Raw genomic sequence first — 21,052 nt, forward strand, 5'->3', positions numbered from 1 at the left:
AATTCATACTGAGAGTAGCTATCTGTGGTCCACAAACTGAAAAGAGGAGCAAAGCAAAGCTTCTCAAGTTAAGTATTGCTTGTTGTTTTCATTAAGGGTTTAGACAGCAGAATAGAGAATGCCCTTATTAAATTTTCAGGGGGAAAAAACCCAAAAAAACAAGGACAGGAAAACTACAAGCACTTGGGAAGATTAGAATGTGAAATGTTGATTAGTTGGAGCAATAGGATGAATCAGACACAATGTTAATCAATCAGAGAAAGGGAAAATTCCTGCACATGACTATAATAAGCTATGCATATGCAAATGGGAAATGCTAGAAAAGGTGAAGTTCTAAAGAAGAGGACCTGCAGCTTTTAGAAGATCAACAGCGGCTTGGTTCCCTACCTTGTGATAAAAGCTAAAAGGCTTAAACTGAACCAGAGAAAGTGCTTGCTATGCTGTAGAAACTGGTTTTGGAAACACTAAGGGTAATCAAGTTCCCAAACAGGATGATTGTCACTGTAGATTTTTTGGTATACAATGACAAAAAAAAACACATCACTAGTTTAAATGCTCATCAACCATTCAAATTTCCAGTGCTTCTCAGTCAAGGTGCTATTTCTTTTTAAATGCTATTCATATATTAAACATATGTTGTCCTGGGCTGTATATAATGAAACAATGACAGATAATACATCAGTATATAAGGCAACATATCTGAAAAAACTATTTTGTCATCATTTCAAAGATAACTGATAAAATACTTGGATTTGGCATTTCATCTATTTCTGAAATTTCTTCATATAGTGATGAAAAATTGGGAAAGATAAAACTGGTTTATAATGCCTCTAGGTGCTTAGCACCATTGTTCTTGCGCCTGTGAGTGCTGTCTACTATTGTCTAGTGGATCTGTATGGACCATAACACAGGTAGTTGAGCTATAAGGACAGTTCCAATTAGACACACAAGAAGTTTCAGTGGAGTCAGAAGAGCTGGTTCACAAGAAAAGCCTTTAGCAGAGCTTAGCTCTGAATTCTGGTATTCTAAGTCTCAGAAAAGCCCTTAAACCTCAAATTCTTTCTGTTCATATTATGAGAATGAAAGGCATTCTTCTGGCATTGTTATATAATGCTTAATTATTAACAACCACAGAACTGTGAAAAAAGATCTTGGGTAGTTGGTTTGCAACTGCTGACAAGAATTCCTGATATTTAAAGGGATATTTATAATGTTACACTCAAATGATTAATTTAGGCTAAGGATTTTTTAAATTATACTTTACAGTATCAAGCAAACTTACCTAACAGGATTCTGGGCAACAGGATATGAATGTGAGATATGTTCTACCCTTGGCAAAGACAAGAAGGTAAATAGCTGCACTGGAAATAGGAGGGAGGACGAGCCTTTTCCAGTAAACACTGTTCAGTGCTCATTTTCTAAAGGGAAGGCATTATTGCCTTGGCTAATTAGAAATAGGAAGCAAAAGAAGGAAGCCAGTTAAATTTGTGTTTGCACAGGAATGGGCAGCAAAAACTCTGTAACTAATTATGGAAGAAATAAATGTTGCTTTCTAGCTGCAAAGTTAAAGTTTGTCAAGAGATGTAATTTGGACATTAAAAGTAATGACCTGGGAAAAATTAAAAAAAGAATGCGTAATCAGGTCTTAGAAAAAGTTCATTTGACCCTGGAGTAAAGACCTGCGTGATTGAGACGATGTTTTGTAATGTTCTTGTTTCTTTTTTGGCAAACCATATTTGTATGCCAAGAGCACAATTAATTTCCTTCTCTTTCCTTTAAAGGTTGATGTACAAAGTGTTCTTCACTGAACATGGAAACATTGTATATGCTGGTGTGTGATTTAATGCAGAAATATTTGAGGGATTTATGAACTTTCTGGGAAGCTGCAAGACAAGTATTTGAATGAATGCATACTTGCATATGCAGAAATCCTTGTGCTGCCCCTTTTTATTATGCTTCATTCAATAAAAGCTTTAAGATGCATGTTTCAGTCTTAGTACGTTGAATAATAAGCAGCAATATTAAATTTCTCTTTCCCTGACCACTCCCAGGTCATGTTACAGTCTACATTACCAGTAGATCAAGGAATCTTGTTAAGTTTCTAAGGTAGATTTGATGGTGGTGATTTCACTACCCACCTTTCCAGTAAGTGCAGAAGTTTCCAATTCCTTGAAGGTGATGGAGTGCTTCCTATTATTAATCACCTAACTAGCCACATCTTAATGCTTCAGATGTCACTGGAGAGAAGAGAAACAGAAGCCAATGTCCTATTAAAAGACTAATGGTTCTTTCAGTGCACCATAGTCAGAACATGCCTCTCCTGCAGAACTATTTTATTTTCCACACTGGCCCTCACTCACAGGCTATTAAAACACCTGTGATCTGTTTGTCTTCTTCTGCAAGTTACATTCTACACATTGTGCATAACCCTTGAAAATACTCTCTTTTTGACTGCTATAGACAATATTAAAATACAGCAATTGAATCAGCAACATGTTTTAGAACAGGTCTGTTGCCATCTGAAGTGTTAGCAGAGGAGTTTTCTTGTCTCTTCTGACAAGCGAGGACAAAAGCCTGGTTACATATAAGTCAACACAGTACCAGAGCAGCCTCACAGAGCTTTTCTTTCTGTGAACAGTGTCAGACTTTTTTTTTTTTGAGAGTTCTTTTCCTGTGTAATTCTGGTGAAACAGCCTAAGTGTGTAAGATAGGGAAAATAAATTAAAACTTCTACATGTTTACAAATAGGCAAAATCAGATCCAGTGATGGGAAAAGTGTGCTTCTGTTCATTACTAGCCCTACTTCCATTCTTTTATCTGGCTTGTTTTTTCATGTTTTCATAGCTGACATGAGGTTCTTGACAGAATTTTCTCTTCCAAATCTGTTTAGAAGATTTCTTTGTCTTTAGGTTGCATTTAACACAAATGATACAAAAAGGAGCTAGCTCCCTGAGAGATAGTGGTTTGAGATCCACAGCTTATAAACCACAAAAAATCCTGGCTGATATAATTTGCAAAGTATCCAGTTGCTGAATGAATGATTCAGTTAATGGGGCAGTTTAGCATTAGTGGCTTCCTTCTATGAAAGTAATGACATGGCAATTGGTAAAGAACTAGCAGATGGCAGCTCTGGAGTAGGATTGACCAGAAAATAACACAGTTCTTTAAGAAAAATAGTGAGGTTTTTACACTTCTTTGGTACATTGAAATGAAAATGATACCTTCAGAACATGAGCACTAAATGTCTAAGGGACAGCGTGCAAATTTGTTTGTAGTTTATGCTAGGGAATAATTATGTGGAGAATTATGGTGGCAAGTGTCTCTTAACTGCAGTCAAATGTTGTCCACTTTGTACAAACTAACCATTAATTTTCTCACACAGAGATAAAATGTTTTGATGAGAGTCAGGGTCTCCTGGGTTATGGGGAATTGTCCCAGACAGAAAATTTACCAGCTGACGTAAACAAGTCTCTTATTTTTGAATAGAGCTGAAATCAGGGAGCTAACAAACTTTAGCTACAGTTGGAACTGCATTTTGAAATTTTGGATTCTTTTTTCTGAAGGGATGGCAAATAACACTGCAAACAGGTATTTTAAAAAACATTGACTATAAAATTGAAGACATAAACTATAAATAGATATGTAGTTGTGAGGTGTTAGTCTTCCAATTTTCTCCTCTGTTTTGTACAAATACTTTCATTTTGCGTATGAGTGTCCAAACAAGGATTACCTTCCCCCTCAAAAAAAATCAGTGAACCATCCTTGGCAGTCTGAGAAGCTGGATCTGCAAGGGCCACCAAGTGCTCTGTAGATTTACTTTCTGGCACAGAATTAGGTAATTTCATGGAATTTTATGTTTTATGTCTCTTTTGGATGTAAAAGAGATCTCAATTCCAACAGCAAAGCTCTCCAGAGCTTTACTGTTAGCTTCAATGGCACAGGGTTTTAATTGTTGTGTGTTTTTGTTGTCTTGTCAGATGCCAGATGAATGAGGGAGTCACTGATAGTAACTTTGGACCTTTACCATTAATTCCATTTACTTTTGTTTTTTGAGCTGAAGATTTTATTTGGGTCAGTTAGTAGGTTGCAGCAGAGTAATGCACCACTTTTAGTGTCTTCTGGACTTTAATAGGCATGATGACACTTCCAAATGCAGTCTCATTACTGCTGAGCTTATTACCACCAAATATGAGCAATAGCCTCTGTTTGAATAGCAAACAATTATGGCTGTTGTGAACAGTTGTTTATAAAATGATACTTTCTATTTTCTATGAGAAATGAATGGTTATACAGCAAAGATTTAGAGGTACTCAATGTTCAGATTCTGAGGGGAATGTTCATGTTTATGTCTTTATGTTGTGATCCTGCCAGCTTTCTTGTTCAAGGTGTTCAAATGTGTGAATTTTCCAATTATAGCCCAAGACTGAATGCTCATCTGTGTGAACCATTCATTACAATATTTATGAAAAGGCAGTTCAGTGTGGAACTAGCACAGAATGAGCTAGTTTAAAATCTCCTATGTTCTGTATGTGTTATGTAGTATTTATTTAGCACTGATTCTGATCTGTGCATCAAAAACACGACTTAGAATTCACTCCATAACTTAGCGTGTTTGGTTGGTTGGAAACCTGCCTATTTCTCCTATTTTTATTTTGATTTCTAGTCCCAAGGGGAGCTCACACTGCATATTGAATAGAAACATACAGCACTTTTAATGGAATATCCTATTGCCCTGACCTGAATGAGAGCTGCTACGCTTTTGCATGGTTCTAACAGTAAACACGGTTCGTAGCTATATTATTCAGGATTGACTCTGGCTTGGGAAAATTAGATACAGACCTAAAGTTTGTGACAGGTTTTCACTGTCAATTTACCCATCTGTTCTGGCTTTTCAAGGGGGAATCTCCAAGGATCTGTTTGGCAATGCAAATTGGTATAGAATCTGATTTTGCAGTTTTTAGTGGCTATTTTAATGGTCATTTTCCATCACTAAACAACCAAAAATGGTATTAAAGGAGTATATTGAAATGCAAATTGGAGTATAGACATTTAAATATTGTACTTCTGTATAATATTTATATGATTTGTTTCCTTGAATTCTTTCATATGTTTTATTTTTCTTCAGTATTTAACATCCCAAGTAATATATTCTACTTTCCCAAACTTGCAAAGCTTTTCTGTGGTAATTGTACTGTACATAACAACTAGGCTACCAGGTGACTCTGATTTGGACATTTGGAAAATGTTTATGGAGGGAAAGCGTTTTGTACCATTTACATAGAAAATGGTACATGTTGAAAAATCCTACTTTGAGTGCACAATGCCATTCAATCTCGAATTTGCAGCTTTATTTTGACAGTATTCTTGGAGTTACCTATTGCATTTTGGAGTTACCTATATATTCTACTATTCAAAAGGCTGAAAGGGCAGCTACAATCTGACAAGTCACTTTAGAGCAGGAAGAAGGACATGTGATAGGATACCTTGCATAATGACCTTGAACAGAGGTGCAGGGCTGACATGTGGAGCCCAGCTGAATTAAGAATGGCAGAGGACCCATGAAGAGCCAGCTGGAGGTCAATCCATATAGCCCAGTATTCTGTCTCTGACAGTGACCAAAAGCAGATGTAGAGAGAAGAGTGTAGGAACAAGGTAAATATGGTTCCCAAAATTATTTCTCTGCCATCCAGTTATTTGCAGCTCAAGGGCCTGTGGAGACAGCTGTATTTTTTCTTTATTTTATAGCATAGTGAGTATCTCTTCTGTGAGCTTTGCAAATCTTTCCTGGAAGTCCTGTAAATGTTTACACTCCACAGCACCTTGTGGCCAGCAGTACTGTAGCTTAAGTGACTGTATGAAGAACAACTCTCTTAGTTCTGGACTGCCTTCTTCAGAGTTCAATTTCACATTCCCATTTTATTTTCTTGGGAGAGTCAATGGCAAATCAATCCTTATACACCCTCTCTATGACACTTCTGATATTAAAGAACTCTGTCTTATTCCCCTCAGTCTTTTCTTTTACCCTCCAAGGAGTCCTATTCTACTTAGTTATTTTTGGTACAGAAACTGCTCCTTGACTTTGATTGTCCTTATGATCTTTACTGAAACTTTTTTAGCTCTATTATAACCTGTTTGAGATGAGTAGCTCAGGAAAATCTGCCTCTTCATTGTCTGCTCCTTTCCCAAACTACTTAGTAGTAAGTTAAACAATGCAGATGCCAGCACGTATCATTGAACTCCATTCAAGATCTCCTCCCACTGTGATGATTAAGTATCTGTTTCCCCTCCCCTCCCCTCCCCTCCTGCTGTCAAAAGGACACACAGTCGTGAGAAAAAAAAAGCAAAATATAATCCCATGTGAAGAGGCAATATTTGTACTGACATTAAATGAAAAGTGTTTGACTTATTAGCACTCACTGTGCACTGCTGCAAGAGTGATCATGAAGAAAGCCCAAAGAAGAGGAATAAAAGAAGGTGGTTTCTTAATTGAACCTGGGAAAGAGAACCACAATCAATGGCTGTGCTTTCAACTCTGTCATTGTGAGAATGCCTCCCTGCAGCAGACCATGTTGATATTGGGTGACCATGTCAGAGTGAATAATAAATCTGGCTGACATTGTAGGCAGTTGTTCTAGTTTACAGCTTTAATGAAATTGCAGTGAAATGTAGTTATGTTTGGTGTGTTTATTTATATATGTATAATCTATCTATCTGTTTACTTATTACAATTGAGGGCTTGCTGACAATCAGTTCCTTGTCTGAGTTTGATTATGAACTATGGAAGTAGGAAAAAAAGGGTCAGCTTTAATCTCATGTAGACAGTTGAAAATTTAACAAATGTCCCTTTCTTAAAAGTGGGAATGTTTCTGTTTTCTGAAACCTATGTGTCTTGAAGATGCAAACCCTTTGTGTCCTTTGGAGTCCTTTGATATTCCACTGAAATTGGTGCTGCTTCTGGGAATAGTGCTGTGTGTTTCTCTCTTCCTATCTGAATTCTGCAGTTTAATTTCACCTTCCTGTAGCAATCCCTGCTACTGTTGTGATTACTCTATTTGCTCTTGGTGCTGTAGTAAAAATGATAAGGGAGATCATAATAGATTGGCTGCCACAACAGATAAGCAGCTGTCCTTCAGGGTCTGGGAAAAGCCTGTTCCATGAGCTATAAGGCACAGATATGGAAACATCCCTAAATGCTATGGATTGTTTCATGTAGAAATTCAGAGTAGGTAATTGCAATGATCCTCAGCTGTACCTTGTTTTCTTCATAGATAAATGTCAAGACAAACCTAGGGAAAATAGAAGAACATTGACTTACTAGTGTGCAAAAAATCTCTCCTTATTTTGAGGATCTGTTGTTAAAAATCAGAACTGAATTCAAGTGTCAGATTAGATGGGTCATGCAGTGGTGAGCTGAATGATATTGTATCCATCATGAGCTCATTATGGTTTGTCAGGATCAATGTGTTGAGCCAGCACACAAACAGTTATTGAATTAATTGTCCTGCTGTTGAGCCGTTAACATTATTCAGAACAATGATCTTATTCAAGTGAATCCAGACCTCAAGTCTGAGTAGCTTTTGATTAATTTAGATAATTATCAATCTAGACACAATTTCAAGAAAGGAAAGGCTTTTAAAAACAAATGTTTTCTATAAAGGGAGTCCAGCAAACTGGCACAATGTAGTTTTGATGCATTTGTATGTGAAGTTCTGTTTTAAACAGTTGCGTTCAAAAATAAATGTTCTTTTGTTTTGAAACTAGAGCAAAGTTTTACAGCTCACTTATAAATCAGTGGAGAAACTTGACATGGCTATCATGGCTGCAGTCCCCACTGCAGTGTGAAAGGCAGTACAACCACTGCATATCAAAATGTCTATTAAGAGTGAAAAACTAGAGCCACTTTAGGAGTACATTTGATACACAAGGAAGCAACAAAAAATGTGTCTTCAAAATAATTTAAAAAGTTTTGCCTTGTATCATACATGACACCACCTTGATCTTCTCCTTTATTTAAGAACGGAACAAAATCTGCCCAATCTGATACCGCTCCTGCTCAGGAAGTCTCTAAAGGTCACAAATAACTTAATGGCAGAAATACAGTTCCCTTGGTCTCAGTGACACTATACTTAATTTCTTTTTTACCTATGCCTGTGTGCCTTCCTGTACAGGAGCTGTGTGTCTCTGCATCCAGTGGGGAAAAATAAATTCCATTTAGGTGCAAAATAAACCCTTTCAGGGCCAGAGTGAGAGATCACATATAAATGAAGTGACAAATGTGGCCAGACATTCACAGAGCAAGAATGCTCTGATAGCATAACAGGTATAACAGGTATGCATAAGAGGTTTCCATAACAGGGAATCCAACTCTGTAGCCCAGAGGACCTGACCTCTGGGGCATAACCAGAAGATGCTGAACAGCCATGGCCAGCCTTGAGTCCAGTGTGAGGAACAGAATGCCTTACTGCTCTGAAACACAGAAGATGGAGATGGAATTGTACTGCCATCAGCACTTTGTGAGACAGATTACTGGTTAAAGCCCTCTAGGAATTGTCAGCACAGGCTGCAGCATTTCCTCCAAGTACAGGAACTGAAGCATGATTTCTTACAGAGTTGCTTAGTCCCAGAAGAGTCTGTGTCCATTGATCAGGTAAAGAGCCTAAAACCTAACGTCCTTGTCAGAGCTAGGTGTCCATTTTCTGGGTGTTCTGATGTCACTGCTACGAATCTTCAAGGAATCTGAAATCCTTGATCATCTGTAAATGCAAATGGTGATTTTTCTTCAAATATTTTTGGTTGACAGGCCTTACATTGTGGTGGTTTAGAGGCCGAAGACTTCAGCAACCTGAGAGCATGTTGTAAGACATAAATTTGCCCTGTCCTTCCTCTTTGTAGCATAATCTACAGTATGAAGTGCTCTATTTTATATGTAAAGGAAAACTGACATTTAAAACTGAGTAGGTTTGTTGAAGTAGACTTCTTTCTGCTTCACTTGTGCCATTGATTCCAGCATTTTAAAGAGGGTCTTGGGGATATTACCTCTAATTCCAGAAGTAAACCTCCATTAACCTTACATTTTCAAAATCCTAGTAAGAAACCAGCTTTGAGGCATCATTATGCACAGTGTATGATGGAAGGAGAAAGTTTGATAAACACCTTTCAGTAATCAGTGTTTGTTTTCTGTGAATGTGAGCATACCACATACTGCCTTTATGACGAGTTTTTTTAATGTGTATGTAGCAGCTTAATCTTTAGAGCACTCAAAGTCCTTGAAGGCATTGGGTAGTGGGTAAGTTAGCCAAGTGATCTTTGCAAATAAATTATATTCAGTATTGGATCAACTTGAGTAGGGGTTGGCTGAAAAATTGGATGGCTCAATTCTGCCAATCCTTTTTTCTCTGTCCAACCCTCTAATCTTCCCACATGCTTCAGTTTTTCAGTGTGGTCTGCATGGACTGTTCCATGTGCCACAAATAGCTCTTTGAAGGATCATGGTTTTGTGAAATTTCATGCAGAGGTTTTCTTTTGGAGAATATTGTTATCAGTGAAACAGTGCACACCAAAGTGACACTGTATTCATCCCAAATTCCATAAACAGAAAATTATCTTGATCTAATAAATATAGTAATGTATGCTGCATTGAATTTCCTGGGCATAATGCAGCACACAGCAGCATAATATGGCTATTTAATTAATATAATATATTCCTTTCTACATGCTGCTGTATGATTAACAGTTCCTGCTGAGAAATGTACTGTAGGTACAATTGAAATGGATGAGACTAATGAACAAGGATATTTGCATTTCATTATTATGTTGTATAATTTCACTCATAAAATTTTATGGAATAAATTTAACATTATTTTCTGCAGATGATCATAACAATAACTTTTGAACTAAGACAAGAAAAGTTGATTCAAAACACAATCAAAAAGCACTCAAGTTCTTCAAATCACAAAAGCTTCAGATTTCATGTGAAATCCAGCTTTTTGTCTCTAAATTGTTTTAGGAGGCTTTGATGATCAAGCACAGCTCTAATATACTGTTAGCTGAAGTGAAAGGCAAGATTCTTGTCCACTTTATTCTCTCATCTCTCTAATCTCTAATGATTTTCTAGAAGAAAAGAAAGGGAATTTAATTCTCAAAGCAACCATATAATTTGATGGAAAAGCTCCCTGGAAAATTAATTATTTCTTGTATAGAAAATGATCCAGGCATGCGTTGGATGTAAATGCAATTTTCAGTTCTGTTGTTTGCAATTATGGATGTAATATGCTGAGATACAGGACATAAATTCTTGTTTCAGAAGCAGCCCTTAGAGACAAGATCACAAATGAGAAGGAAGAGGTTATGAAAAGAATCAGCTCTGTCCAGATTAGTCAAATGTCTATTTGCAGACAGGTGCACACACTTTGTAGCAGACCAGAAAAAGGCATTATGAATAAAAATGACTCCCCAGATTTTAATCTCCTTCTCCGGAGTGAGAGTGTAAAAAGTTTCATTTTGTCTTTTGGTAAAATGACACTTACCTTGACATGAGGTTCCCCCTAATGAAACTGATCCTTCGCTAGCAGCTGCCCCAAAGTGTCACCAGGGAAAAAGCCATACTAGACAGTAAGGACCCTCAGGGCTTCCCCCTCCATGGAGCCTCCTCCAGATGTGCACCCACTGCTCAGCTGGATGCCAGTGCCTCTGCTCTCGAGGCCGTGGGTGAAGGGAGTGGTGAGCCTCAGTAACACGTGCTCACGTGTGGCATCCCTTCAGAGGACATGCTGACTTTGCTGCAGCTTTACTTAATGGCCTTGAGCAAGTAGACTTGTGGGTCTCCCACCCGATAACATCTTGTCAGAGCCAGCTGAATGACAGCATGGATGTCTGGGTGATGTCAAAAAAGCAACAGCAGAGCCATACATTTCTAGTGGAAGAAGAGGTCTGCTTGCTAACTTCACCTGTCAGCATATTTTCTATTGGAAACAAGGGAAAAGATGGGCCTTAGTCATTCCAGCATTTCCCATTACTCCTGAAGGCAATTTCTTCACCTTACTGGCAAAGATCCCTTCAATGGTGCAGCTCTGTGGATGCTGTGGTGTATTTAGGATTTGTCTGCACTGCAGAGGTTAAATGAATAAATCTACTTTTTTGTCTAGTGGGTATATGTGTGTTGCAACAAAACCCTGCCGTCCCTGCAAGACAAAATGCCTAATTAAAGTGTAGCAATGCCTATACAGTGGTTGATCTGTCTGTGGGAAATTGCATACCCAAAACTGCCCACCCATCACCACAAGCACAGGTAGCTTAGTACCATTTTTTGTTCTAACTTAATTTAGACTAACTTGTGTGGCTTTAATGTGAACATACATAACTCAGACTGATTCTTGAGTGATGATTTATTATTAGACATCAGTAGAAGAGTTCCCATGTGAAGTGAAATCTCTTTTTATGAGTAAGTGAAGGCAGTGTTTAAGGCCAAAAAAGGACATTGCTTTATTTTTGTTTAATTTCAATGCACTTATTCTCAAATCAAACTCCACATCCTCTGAAAGAACTAGAGCACAGATGTATTTCACACATGTAAAGTTTCAGCTCACATGAGGAAAAAGAAGCCAGAGAGGCTTTTAGGCTGATGGCTTTTGAGAGGGTTTACCAGATGTAGAAAATTGAAAGAGATAGCAGAGCAGTGCATTTCTTTGATGTGCTGAAGGTTTGTAAAATTTTCTGTCTGCATTCACCTGTCAGGAAGATAGAACTGACATGAGCTCCCATTTTAATGTGAATTTTGATTGACAAGGTTGTTTGTTGTACTTAACTCAGGTGTCATATCTGTGTATAACAAGGCTTTTGACTGATTATTATGCCGGTAGCATTATTCTGCATCTCAGAGAAGAGCTTAGAAGACTGCAAAGATCTGAGGATTATTCAGGGCATACAAAATCTCGTTTTTCAAAAGAGTTTCCCTTTTAAAAAAGAAAGAGGAAATTTGATAAGCTAGCTTGATTATGTTTTAGCCCTTGGTTTGATTTTTGTATTGAAAGATAGTAGTGCAGAAACAGTGTGTGAAAGACCTAAATCTAAAGAAAGTTTTCAGAGTAATATCTGATGATTTATCTGTGGCTGTGGTAGAGTAGCATGGTCTTATAGAAGAGTAGATGTTCTCTCCCTCAGCAGCCTTAGCCACTTAATTTTTTCAAAACATAACCTATTCTTATCCTTCCTAAATGTAAGAGATTGAAAAGAAATACACAGCAAGTGTACCCTTTCCTCACCTGTAACATGGCCAGTACCATGAAAACCCACCACCTGCTCCAGGATACATGCCTGGTGGGGGACATCTGCCCAGGCCTCACAATTTTGTATCCTAAGAGAATTCCTTTCCTCAAAGTCAGCCAACAATGCCCTGAGCTTTCTGGAAACACTTGTTCAGGTTTCCTCTCCCATGAGAAGCCAGTTGTGATTGTCTCCTATATTGCTGGCCTTTACATTCACCCCATTGTTTTTCCAGAATGTGCTCATTGCCTCTGTGTAATTTCAATGAAAAATTTGCTAAAAGTATTTGCCACTGTTTTTCAGGTTTTTCTCTGCTTTTTGGCAAATGAACAGCTCTGTGGAAAAAAACCCAAAACAGTTAAATTAAGGAGAGGTTTCATTTTTTGGATTAAGTTTTTTATTTCCTGTTGGCGTGTTTATTTGATTTTACTTTATAACTAATGGCTTCTTAACTAAATTGAGCTATCTGCATTCTGGTTTACTAACTGGGAATGACAGAGAATGAAGGGATATGCACATCTTGAGACCAAAAAAGGTCTCATCTACTAAGGCTGTATTTCATTTTTCTTGATTTATTTGACTACTTTAATTATTATTATTATTATTATTATTATTATTATTAAGTTCTTGATTTCTATTTTTTTGTAAATTACAGTGGAAAGAAGCTGCTGTAGTAACCTCTAGCCTTCATTTAAGGTGTGCAAAATGTGCAGGAAATGTAACTGAACTGTTTAGATGATTCTTCCAGTGAATTCATCCAGAAATAACAAAGACCAATGGCTATAGTACTTATCTTGTATGAGGGAACATGGATTTCTTTACTGATTTTGCCACAGAAAAATGGTGTAGTCTTTTAAAAATGAGCTCTCTGATTCAGTTTCATCATCCAGAAGACAGATATTTTGTTACCTTTTTCTCTGAAAACAGAAAATCAGAATGTGCTGACAGACAGAGGCAGTATTTCTAGGCTGTTAATGCTAAATCTGAGACACAGCAGATAAAAGAGATGTTAGAACTTGACACCTTTCTTTTATTAATTATTAATTATTGCATTCTCTGCAGGACAAATACATTTGTCACAAAAACCTCTACAAACTTGGAGAAACCAAGTTCCAATCTGGACTTCAATTTTAATATCTGTAGTGAGAAATATTTCTAAATTATAACAAAACCACATTTTCATTCCCACTTAAAGATAATAATTGTGATTTTTTTTTTTTTCTGTTTGAAGCTGAACACCACTTCTAGTGAAAAGAGAAAATCCAAGCAATTCTGGCCTACATCAGTTCCTTGAACTTTTCAGAATGCCTTCCTCCCTCTTTGGTATCCTCAGAAAACAGGATATTCTGAAAGGTTGTCCTGCAGATTTGGGGAGAAACCATCTCATCTTCATGATATGAATTTAAAACATTACTGTTTCAGTATGACCAATATTTTTGTAGCTTTAACAAAGCTATATTTTCTGAAGGCAGCATCCTCACTGGAAGCTCTCAAGCCTTTGCCAGCTCTGAATGATCCAGCTCATATGTGTTGACATGAGAAGAAGGATGATACTTCCCGAGGCTTCAGGAGTCGGATGACATGGGGAGACTTCTTTGCAAGTGGTGTTGCCAGATTTTAGGAACTCTCTAAACACAGGCAAAGAGACAGTTTTAGAGAGGAAACATTGTTTATTTTGTGCAGGGTCCAAGGTGGAAGTTTTCAACAAATTAAGCATACTAGGGGGTAAAAAGCAAAAGAATGTATACATTGAAATTTGTATAAATCCACCTACCTAATTCAGAGCTGCCATCCACCTAAGGCACAGTCATTTAGTTTGCACACCCTTATGCAATTCTTGTTACTGGGCCTGCGTGGGCCTCTCTGGGGTCTCTGGGGGTCATCTGGGGATGCGTCCTCTACTCAGTTCCAAGCAAAGTGTAGCTCAGGCTGCACATAACACAAGATTGGGTACCAAATATGATATGATCTGCAGCTCTGGAGCCTAAACAATTGCCAAGCAGGACTAAAAATATAAAAGCTTTCCATAAACATTAAGCAACACCTGCTTAACACACCCGATAGCACTATTTGCATTCAAAAGAGGGGTTAGAGGTGAGAATGATACTATCAGCTTCCAACTACAAGAGAGATCAAAAGAAGTGTTGTGTTTTAGAAATGGTACTCCCCAATTTAGTTCTCCCAAGAGATTCTCCCAAACCAGATGCTGCTTGCTCGCTCCCCCTTCTTCCCCTCCCTTTGGAGGTGAGAATTGGAGGCACATAAAGGTGAAAATCATGAACTGAGATAAACACAATTTACTGGAAACAGCAATGAAACAAGAAAATGAGCAGTAACAGCAACAACACTAACAACAAAAGGTATAGGAAAAAGAAATTATTTACACAGAAAGTACAAAAAGTAAAACACCAGACTGTTTGTGTCACCCCCCCTCCCCTCCCTCTCTCCATGAGAAATTAGAGAGCCCCTAACTCCTGCCCCTGGCGAGTGACATGGATGGTATTGAAAAGCATCAGGGTCTGGCCAGGTTCCCCTCATGCTCTGTAAAAAAATTAACCCTGTCCTGGCCTAAACTAGAACAGGAAGGGATGGAGAACTTTGCTTAAGTGGATAGAGCTGGGCAATGAGCTGTCCCTCCTGCCTTTCATTGCTGTCCAAATTGAAAAAGGAAGCAAAGGGAATGAGAAAAATGAAATTTTTCAGACATAGGAAAAAGAGATTTGAGGAATGACAACCATGAGTCTCGTCAGGATTGGGGAATAAGGAGGATTATGAGTGAGAGGAGGTAGTAGGGCATATTTAGAACCAGGTAGCTACAGGTATAATTAATCAGATGAGGCTGGGGAGACTGTCACAAGGCACTATAAGCATACGGTGTCTTTCATTGTTGAAAGGCAATGATGGCATTTCAACAACATGTTATAGGATAATAATTTAGTTTGTGAGCTAAATTATTTATGTAAAGTAGATAAGTGGCAAAACACATGGCTGTGTTTCCTGAGGAACACTTGTGCTTGTTTTAATGCTTTTCCATATTTTTAACTACATCTCTTTTCTGAATGTTCATGGCATTTATAAATTCATCTTGTTCCTTTAGATCTAATTTACTCTTAGTACAAAGTGCTTTGAAGAAGTTGCTTAATGAATCTAAACCTTACTGATTCCACATGTCCAGCAATCACACAATGTGTGTTTGTGATTTGCAGATGTTCCTAGAGATAAACAGTCATTATGTTGGAAATTTTATTTTTACAGGTGGCAACATCACATCCATTGAGTGATGGTCACATCCAATAGTGATTTTTTATTTTCTGGAATTTTTTTCTCATAGTGTTGTGGGTTTTGATCTGATTTTGTCTCTAGCTCAAATTCTCCTAAGTCTTAGGAGATTTCCATTTATATTCACATGATGTCCTTCTTGGCCTGTGTGTTTTCATTTGATACATTAATATAATTTTGTACCTTATTCATTAATTTAAATCCCTATTAGCGAAAGGGACATTGCAAAACCATTACAGCTCTTCTGTTTGATAATTAGTACTGTTACTAATTTCTTTTAAACAAAGACAATAGATTGGTGGATTCTGTCAGTAGTAGTTCTACATAATTACTAATAATTATTAAAACAAATAGTTTAAAAATTAAATTAAAATTAACAGTCAAACCTGTGATGAACCCTTACTGCATAAATGAACACTACATTTGTGTGACACTACAAAAAGATGAAAATAAAAGGAGAGGTGTGAATAGGAAGATAAGAACAAGAAAACAAATCTCATGCAGTAAGAAAAAGAAAGCCAAGGAAAAAATGCAGAGAGAAAGGTACTGTTTTATCACAAATGGCATTTTCACTGGACTCAGAAAGAGAGCTGTGAAAAGCAAAGTCCAAAGGACAGGCTGTTCAGTTTAAAACTTCGGGGTGGGAAAGAGTTTCATAGAGTAATCTTTTTGTAGCTATATACAAATAATTTTTCTTATACACTTGATACTAACACAGAAGTGGAACATTCACAAAGCTAAAGTGTTCTTTTTTTATTATTTTTTCAATGATACTTGAAGCTACTTTTGAAGAGCTTGATTTTCTAATGTTATCATAATTGTCTCAAGTGCTGCCATCTTCAGCTCCTTCCCTACTGCCTTTTTTGCTGAGTTCGTGGATACACAGATAAGTGCCATGAAGATAAGACAGGAAGAATTTCCCCTGTTCTTGATTGAAATTCTACAAGTCATATCAACACACTCTTCCTGCACATTTGTGGAGTAGACAGTCTCCAAACATCATGTTATCTCTCCCTGGTATAAATAAATACAGAAAATACAGATGAGTTTGTAGAACCTTGTTGCCTTTTATATCTTGCCTGATCTTTCAAAAGATTGGGGTAGAGGGAAATTAATAAGAAACCAAGTACCCATTAGCCACTGCTGCTAACTGAAAAATATCTCCTCAATACATGCAGGAGGTTGGTTCCAGGTAGAGAACCAACTTTTTGGACTTGTCCATGGGGGCCTTCTCACAGAAGAACTTGTGAAGAGTGAGTGTGCCAGGCTAATACATTTCAGAAGGTCAAGAATCTGGGAACATTTAAGATCATTAATGTTTAGTAGGCAATTTAGAGGGGGGAGAAACAGTGATGTACATGGAGGGATGATGGGAAGACTGAAAGGAAACAAATAATTGGTGGAAAATCAAGAACTAGAAAAATTTAGGAAGGTAAAAAGTTAAATTAAATCTAGAGTGGAGAAGACATGAGACTTCATTGGAGGGAGATACTGCTACTCTTTAGGACCCTCTTCCTAGTATACTGTCAAAATGGTTTCTACCCTAATAATTGTCATAGGTGGGGGAACTTCATGGAAGTTTGGCATTTTGTGGACCATGTCAAAGAGTCTTGGGAATCTGTAGTAGTTTTTCAGGGTAAAGGAAATATTAATTGATTTTGTTAATGTTATTTCACTGTCATGAAAGTCTATGTAATAATTATCTTCCTCAGCAACAGAAATCTTATAACTGGAAAAAAAAAGCAAATAAAGATGAAAGATATATTTGCATATTATGATATTTGCAAAGCGAACAGACGTGGTCATGCAATTCTATTTACTGTATTTTACCCAAATACAGTGTATCTACAATAGCTTGTAACTTAGGTGACAAAAGCCCTTGGAAAAGGCATTGCTGAAAGGCAGAAAATAGAAGCAATAGCTGTAAGAGAACAGAACCACAAATATTTTTATCTACCCAGTCTTAGACATAAGTCTTCATGATTTTTGCTTTAATTCATTTTTAGTAGCTTTATTAAAAAAAAAAAATTCCAGTGCTGTTTTATTCAATAGTAGTATCAATGTGTATCACCAAAGAATATAATTAGCAGCGAAGAATTTGAAGCAAAGAGGCTTCGCTTGTTTCTCAAAATGAAGGAAAGAAAAATAATGCTCAGATTCTTATGCAGTGGATCCTCCAGGACATTCAATATTGTCAAGTTGAACTTTGTGAGCATCAGAGCAACAGCTCAAGCAGGCACGGGAAAGGCAGGAACATTCTTCTTTCAAAATAGTACAAGTGCTCTAACAATGCAGCTGCAGAAAAAAGAGGTTTCAAATCACACCCAAAGCCAATCCATGCTCAATTTCAGCAGGGAAAAGCTACTGTGACAAGAGCTTGTCCAAAAGAGAAAATTATCTTGTAATTAAATCTCATTTCTAATAAAGATGGATTCAAAACCTTGCATCTAAACAACCTGGAATTACTTTGGTTCTAGAAATTAAAGCCACCATTTGGATTTCTGCCAGACCAAATGATAAATGTGAGCAGTTACATTAATCTTAACTTCTCCAGGATAAGTATGAAGCCTCAGGGAAGAAAATAATTCATAAGCATGGAGGAGGAAGGAGGAAAGAACTAATGTAGCCCCAAGACTGCTCACCAATTCTTAAAAAAAAAGGAAAATATTTTAAATTATTTAACTTCCAACATTAGTTTTTGACTCCAGATCATATACTAATATTTTCTGATTTTAGAGATTGTACTCTTGATTATTAGAAGTCAGATTATTTTCTTCTCAGAAAGTTAATATGCCATCAATTACAGATCACTAAGTGTTCATGAGCACAAATTAACCATTAAAGACCTTGCAGCATTGTCAGGATGCTTTACCTTGGAATATATGGTATTTTGGAATACAATAATCTAACATTAAAACAGCATGATCAAGTATGCAAGTTGCCAATAATGTATGTGCCTTTTCCCACATCTTAAGCCTTGTCTAGATGCTTTTCTAAGATCTCTAATATATGTGTCTAATTTTGCCAGTTAGTGAAAAACACAGAATTCAGATGTCTTGTTTTCAGGAGTACTGACTGGCCAGCTACTCTTACCCACCCTCTCCTATTCAGTCCAGACTTTTTCCAGAAAAGCATGAGAGGTTTAATTGCAGAATTCTTTTAAAGACATTTTTAGTTGTCTGGTCTCTGTGCAAGATTGGGGTGCTAAAGAGAGGTAAGTGCTTGCTCACAACCCTGATTTAGTAGCGTAATCTCTGGAAAGGGCTGGTTGATGGTATTCTTTTGCTTGCTTTTTGCTTTCCCCGTTTCCTAGAGGTATGTCTTCTCCATAATCAGTATGCTGCTTGTTTGGCTTGTCCCTGTGAGGCACTGATTAGGGTGCTTGGACACTGGGATTTTGCTTCTCAGTGAAGGACTGAGCACTGAAAATCTGAGTACTGCAGCCCCAGCAGAAATGAATTTACAGGTTATCATGAACTGATCCTTCCCTAACCCATCCTTCCTGCCCAGAGGGAAGTGTGAATAGCTGCCCTATTAGTGGGGTGCCTGAGTATTTCATGAGGTGTGGCTTCATCATTATGATTGAAAAAACTTCTCTGGTGGCTGTAAATACTGTACACTCAATTAAAGTAATGCACTGTTAAATTATTTTTCTACTATACCAAAATGGAGTTGAATTGGTAACAACCAATATGTTAAATGTGATCTTCTATATGATGCAGTAATGACTGCAACTTGTCACAAGAAAATGATCATTTGCAAAGTGGACAGCTAACCAACTGAGCTGGTCTATACTGCCTCTATCTATTAGATATGATTTAGATACTGCAGAGTCCTCACATCCATAACTGGGATATAAATCTACTTTGTGGGGAGACAGTTAAAAGTGACAGACTGTCTTAATACAATATATGTGTAACACACAGCAGGTAAAAATTAATAAAAAAAGAGAAGTCAAAAGATTAGCTTCTATTTAATTGTGAGTAATTGAATTAATATTTATTTAAATATTTATTTTATTAAATTTTTATTTTATTAATAAATATTTATTTAATTAATCTATTTAATTGTGAGTTAGGTATTATAGATTAAAAAAAAGTTATTTTATGTGTGAGAACTCCCAATCCTTGATAAAAACAATTGTTGTTTTCTCTACAGCAATTAGGATATAAAACATTACTTTCACATACCGCTCCTATGAAATAGGTCTGAAAAGTAAAGTCACAATAGCAGGGGCTAGAATAGTTTAGTATTAAATGTTACTATGAATGTGCAGCTGAATTTTTTCCACATTGGCTTGACTTCCAAGGGAAATTAGGCCTATGAGATGCATTGTATCTGTCTTGGTATCTGCCAATCTGTCATTCTGTATCTCCTTGAGCCTACCAGCTACTTTAAAACAAATTTCTAGACAGAGGTATAGAGGGCTCAGTAATATTAAATTCCTCCAAGCTGCAAGAAAATGGGCTGCTGAGAAGAGTCAAATTGACATTGTACCATTGGGACCCCACAGAGTGAGGTCAATTATGTTACTAGAAAAAAGAGATTCCAGTGGAGAGACATACTATGGACACTGCAGTCACAGGAAAGCTTCAAGAACTTGCATTTTATCAGACATTAATTAATCCGAGATATACTTATATAAAACCAGACTTAAGAATTTCTACTCCTAGAATGATCTGTTTAGGTATTGAACTGTGACTCCAACAACAGATCAATGAGAGAGAGCTGTTTATCCCATGGTATAGTCCTATTCTATTCACCATATACTGTAGAAGGGAAGTGTTAGGAATTGGTTTTCTGTGTGTGGTGGGATTGGCTTCCATCCTTATACTAAACCGGCTTTTTTTCTTTTGTATAGGCAAACTCTTTCTCTGTAAACAACAGGAGATATACACTGAACTACAGAAAATGTTTTGCAAGAAGAACAGACCAGCAGTCACCTTCAAAATATTTGTAAGAATCCAGCAGAAAGATCATTATGTTCATATGAGAAATAAATATATAGCACTGTCACCACAGGCCCCCAGCCAGATAATAATTAGCATTGACTCCATGATTGCAGAAGGCTGATCAATTGCTTTATTATTATCCTATACTATATGGTACTATACTTATATTACACTAAAAAGAACTATCACTAACTAGAAAGCCCCTGACTCTCCCCTGAGAATCCCAACACAGCTGTGGATCCAATTGGTCAATGAATCCAAACAACCATCACCAGAATCCAATCAATCAATCAATCACCTTGGGTAAACAATCTCCAGAACACATTCCACATGGGCACAAACACTGAGCAGCAGCAAGTGATATAGGAATTGTTTTGATCACTCTTTTCTCTGCTTCTCTCACAGCCTTCCCCGGGAAAATGCCTGGGAAAATCTGTGCCTGCTCTCTGTGGCCAGAGAGCTGCTGCCGTATAGCACAGTCTGAAAATTACATTTGAAATAAAATTCTAAATCTTCAGTGTGACTTTTCATAAAAACCACAGGTTCTTGTAAGTTCTGGC

General features: G+C 37.2%; 1 long non-coding RNA gene across 1 annotated transcript in view; it reads left to right on the plus strand.

Annotated features, from left to right (window-relative positions):
- Window positions 1-20,478, plus strand: part of LOC128808946 (uncharacterized) — an 83,430-nt gene extending 62,952 nt beyond the window's left edge. Inside the window, exon 3 of the long non-coding RNA XR_008437577.1 lies at window positions 20,402-20,478. This is a non-coding gene — a long non-coding RNA (uncharacterized LOC128808946). The remainder of the gene's footprint in view (window positions 1-20,401) is intronic.
- Window positions 20,479-21,052: the final 574 nt, after the last annotated feature.

The sequence above is a fragment of the Vidua macroura genome, chromosome 6, assembly GCF_024509145.1.
Source record: "Vidua macroura isolate BioBank_ID:100142 chromosome 6, ASM2450914v1, whole genome shotgun sequence".
NCBI classification, from domain to species: domain Eukaryota; kingdom Metazoa; phylum Chordata; class Aves; order Passeriformes; family Viduidae; genus Vidua; species Vidua macroura.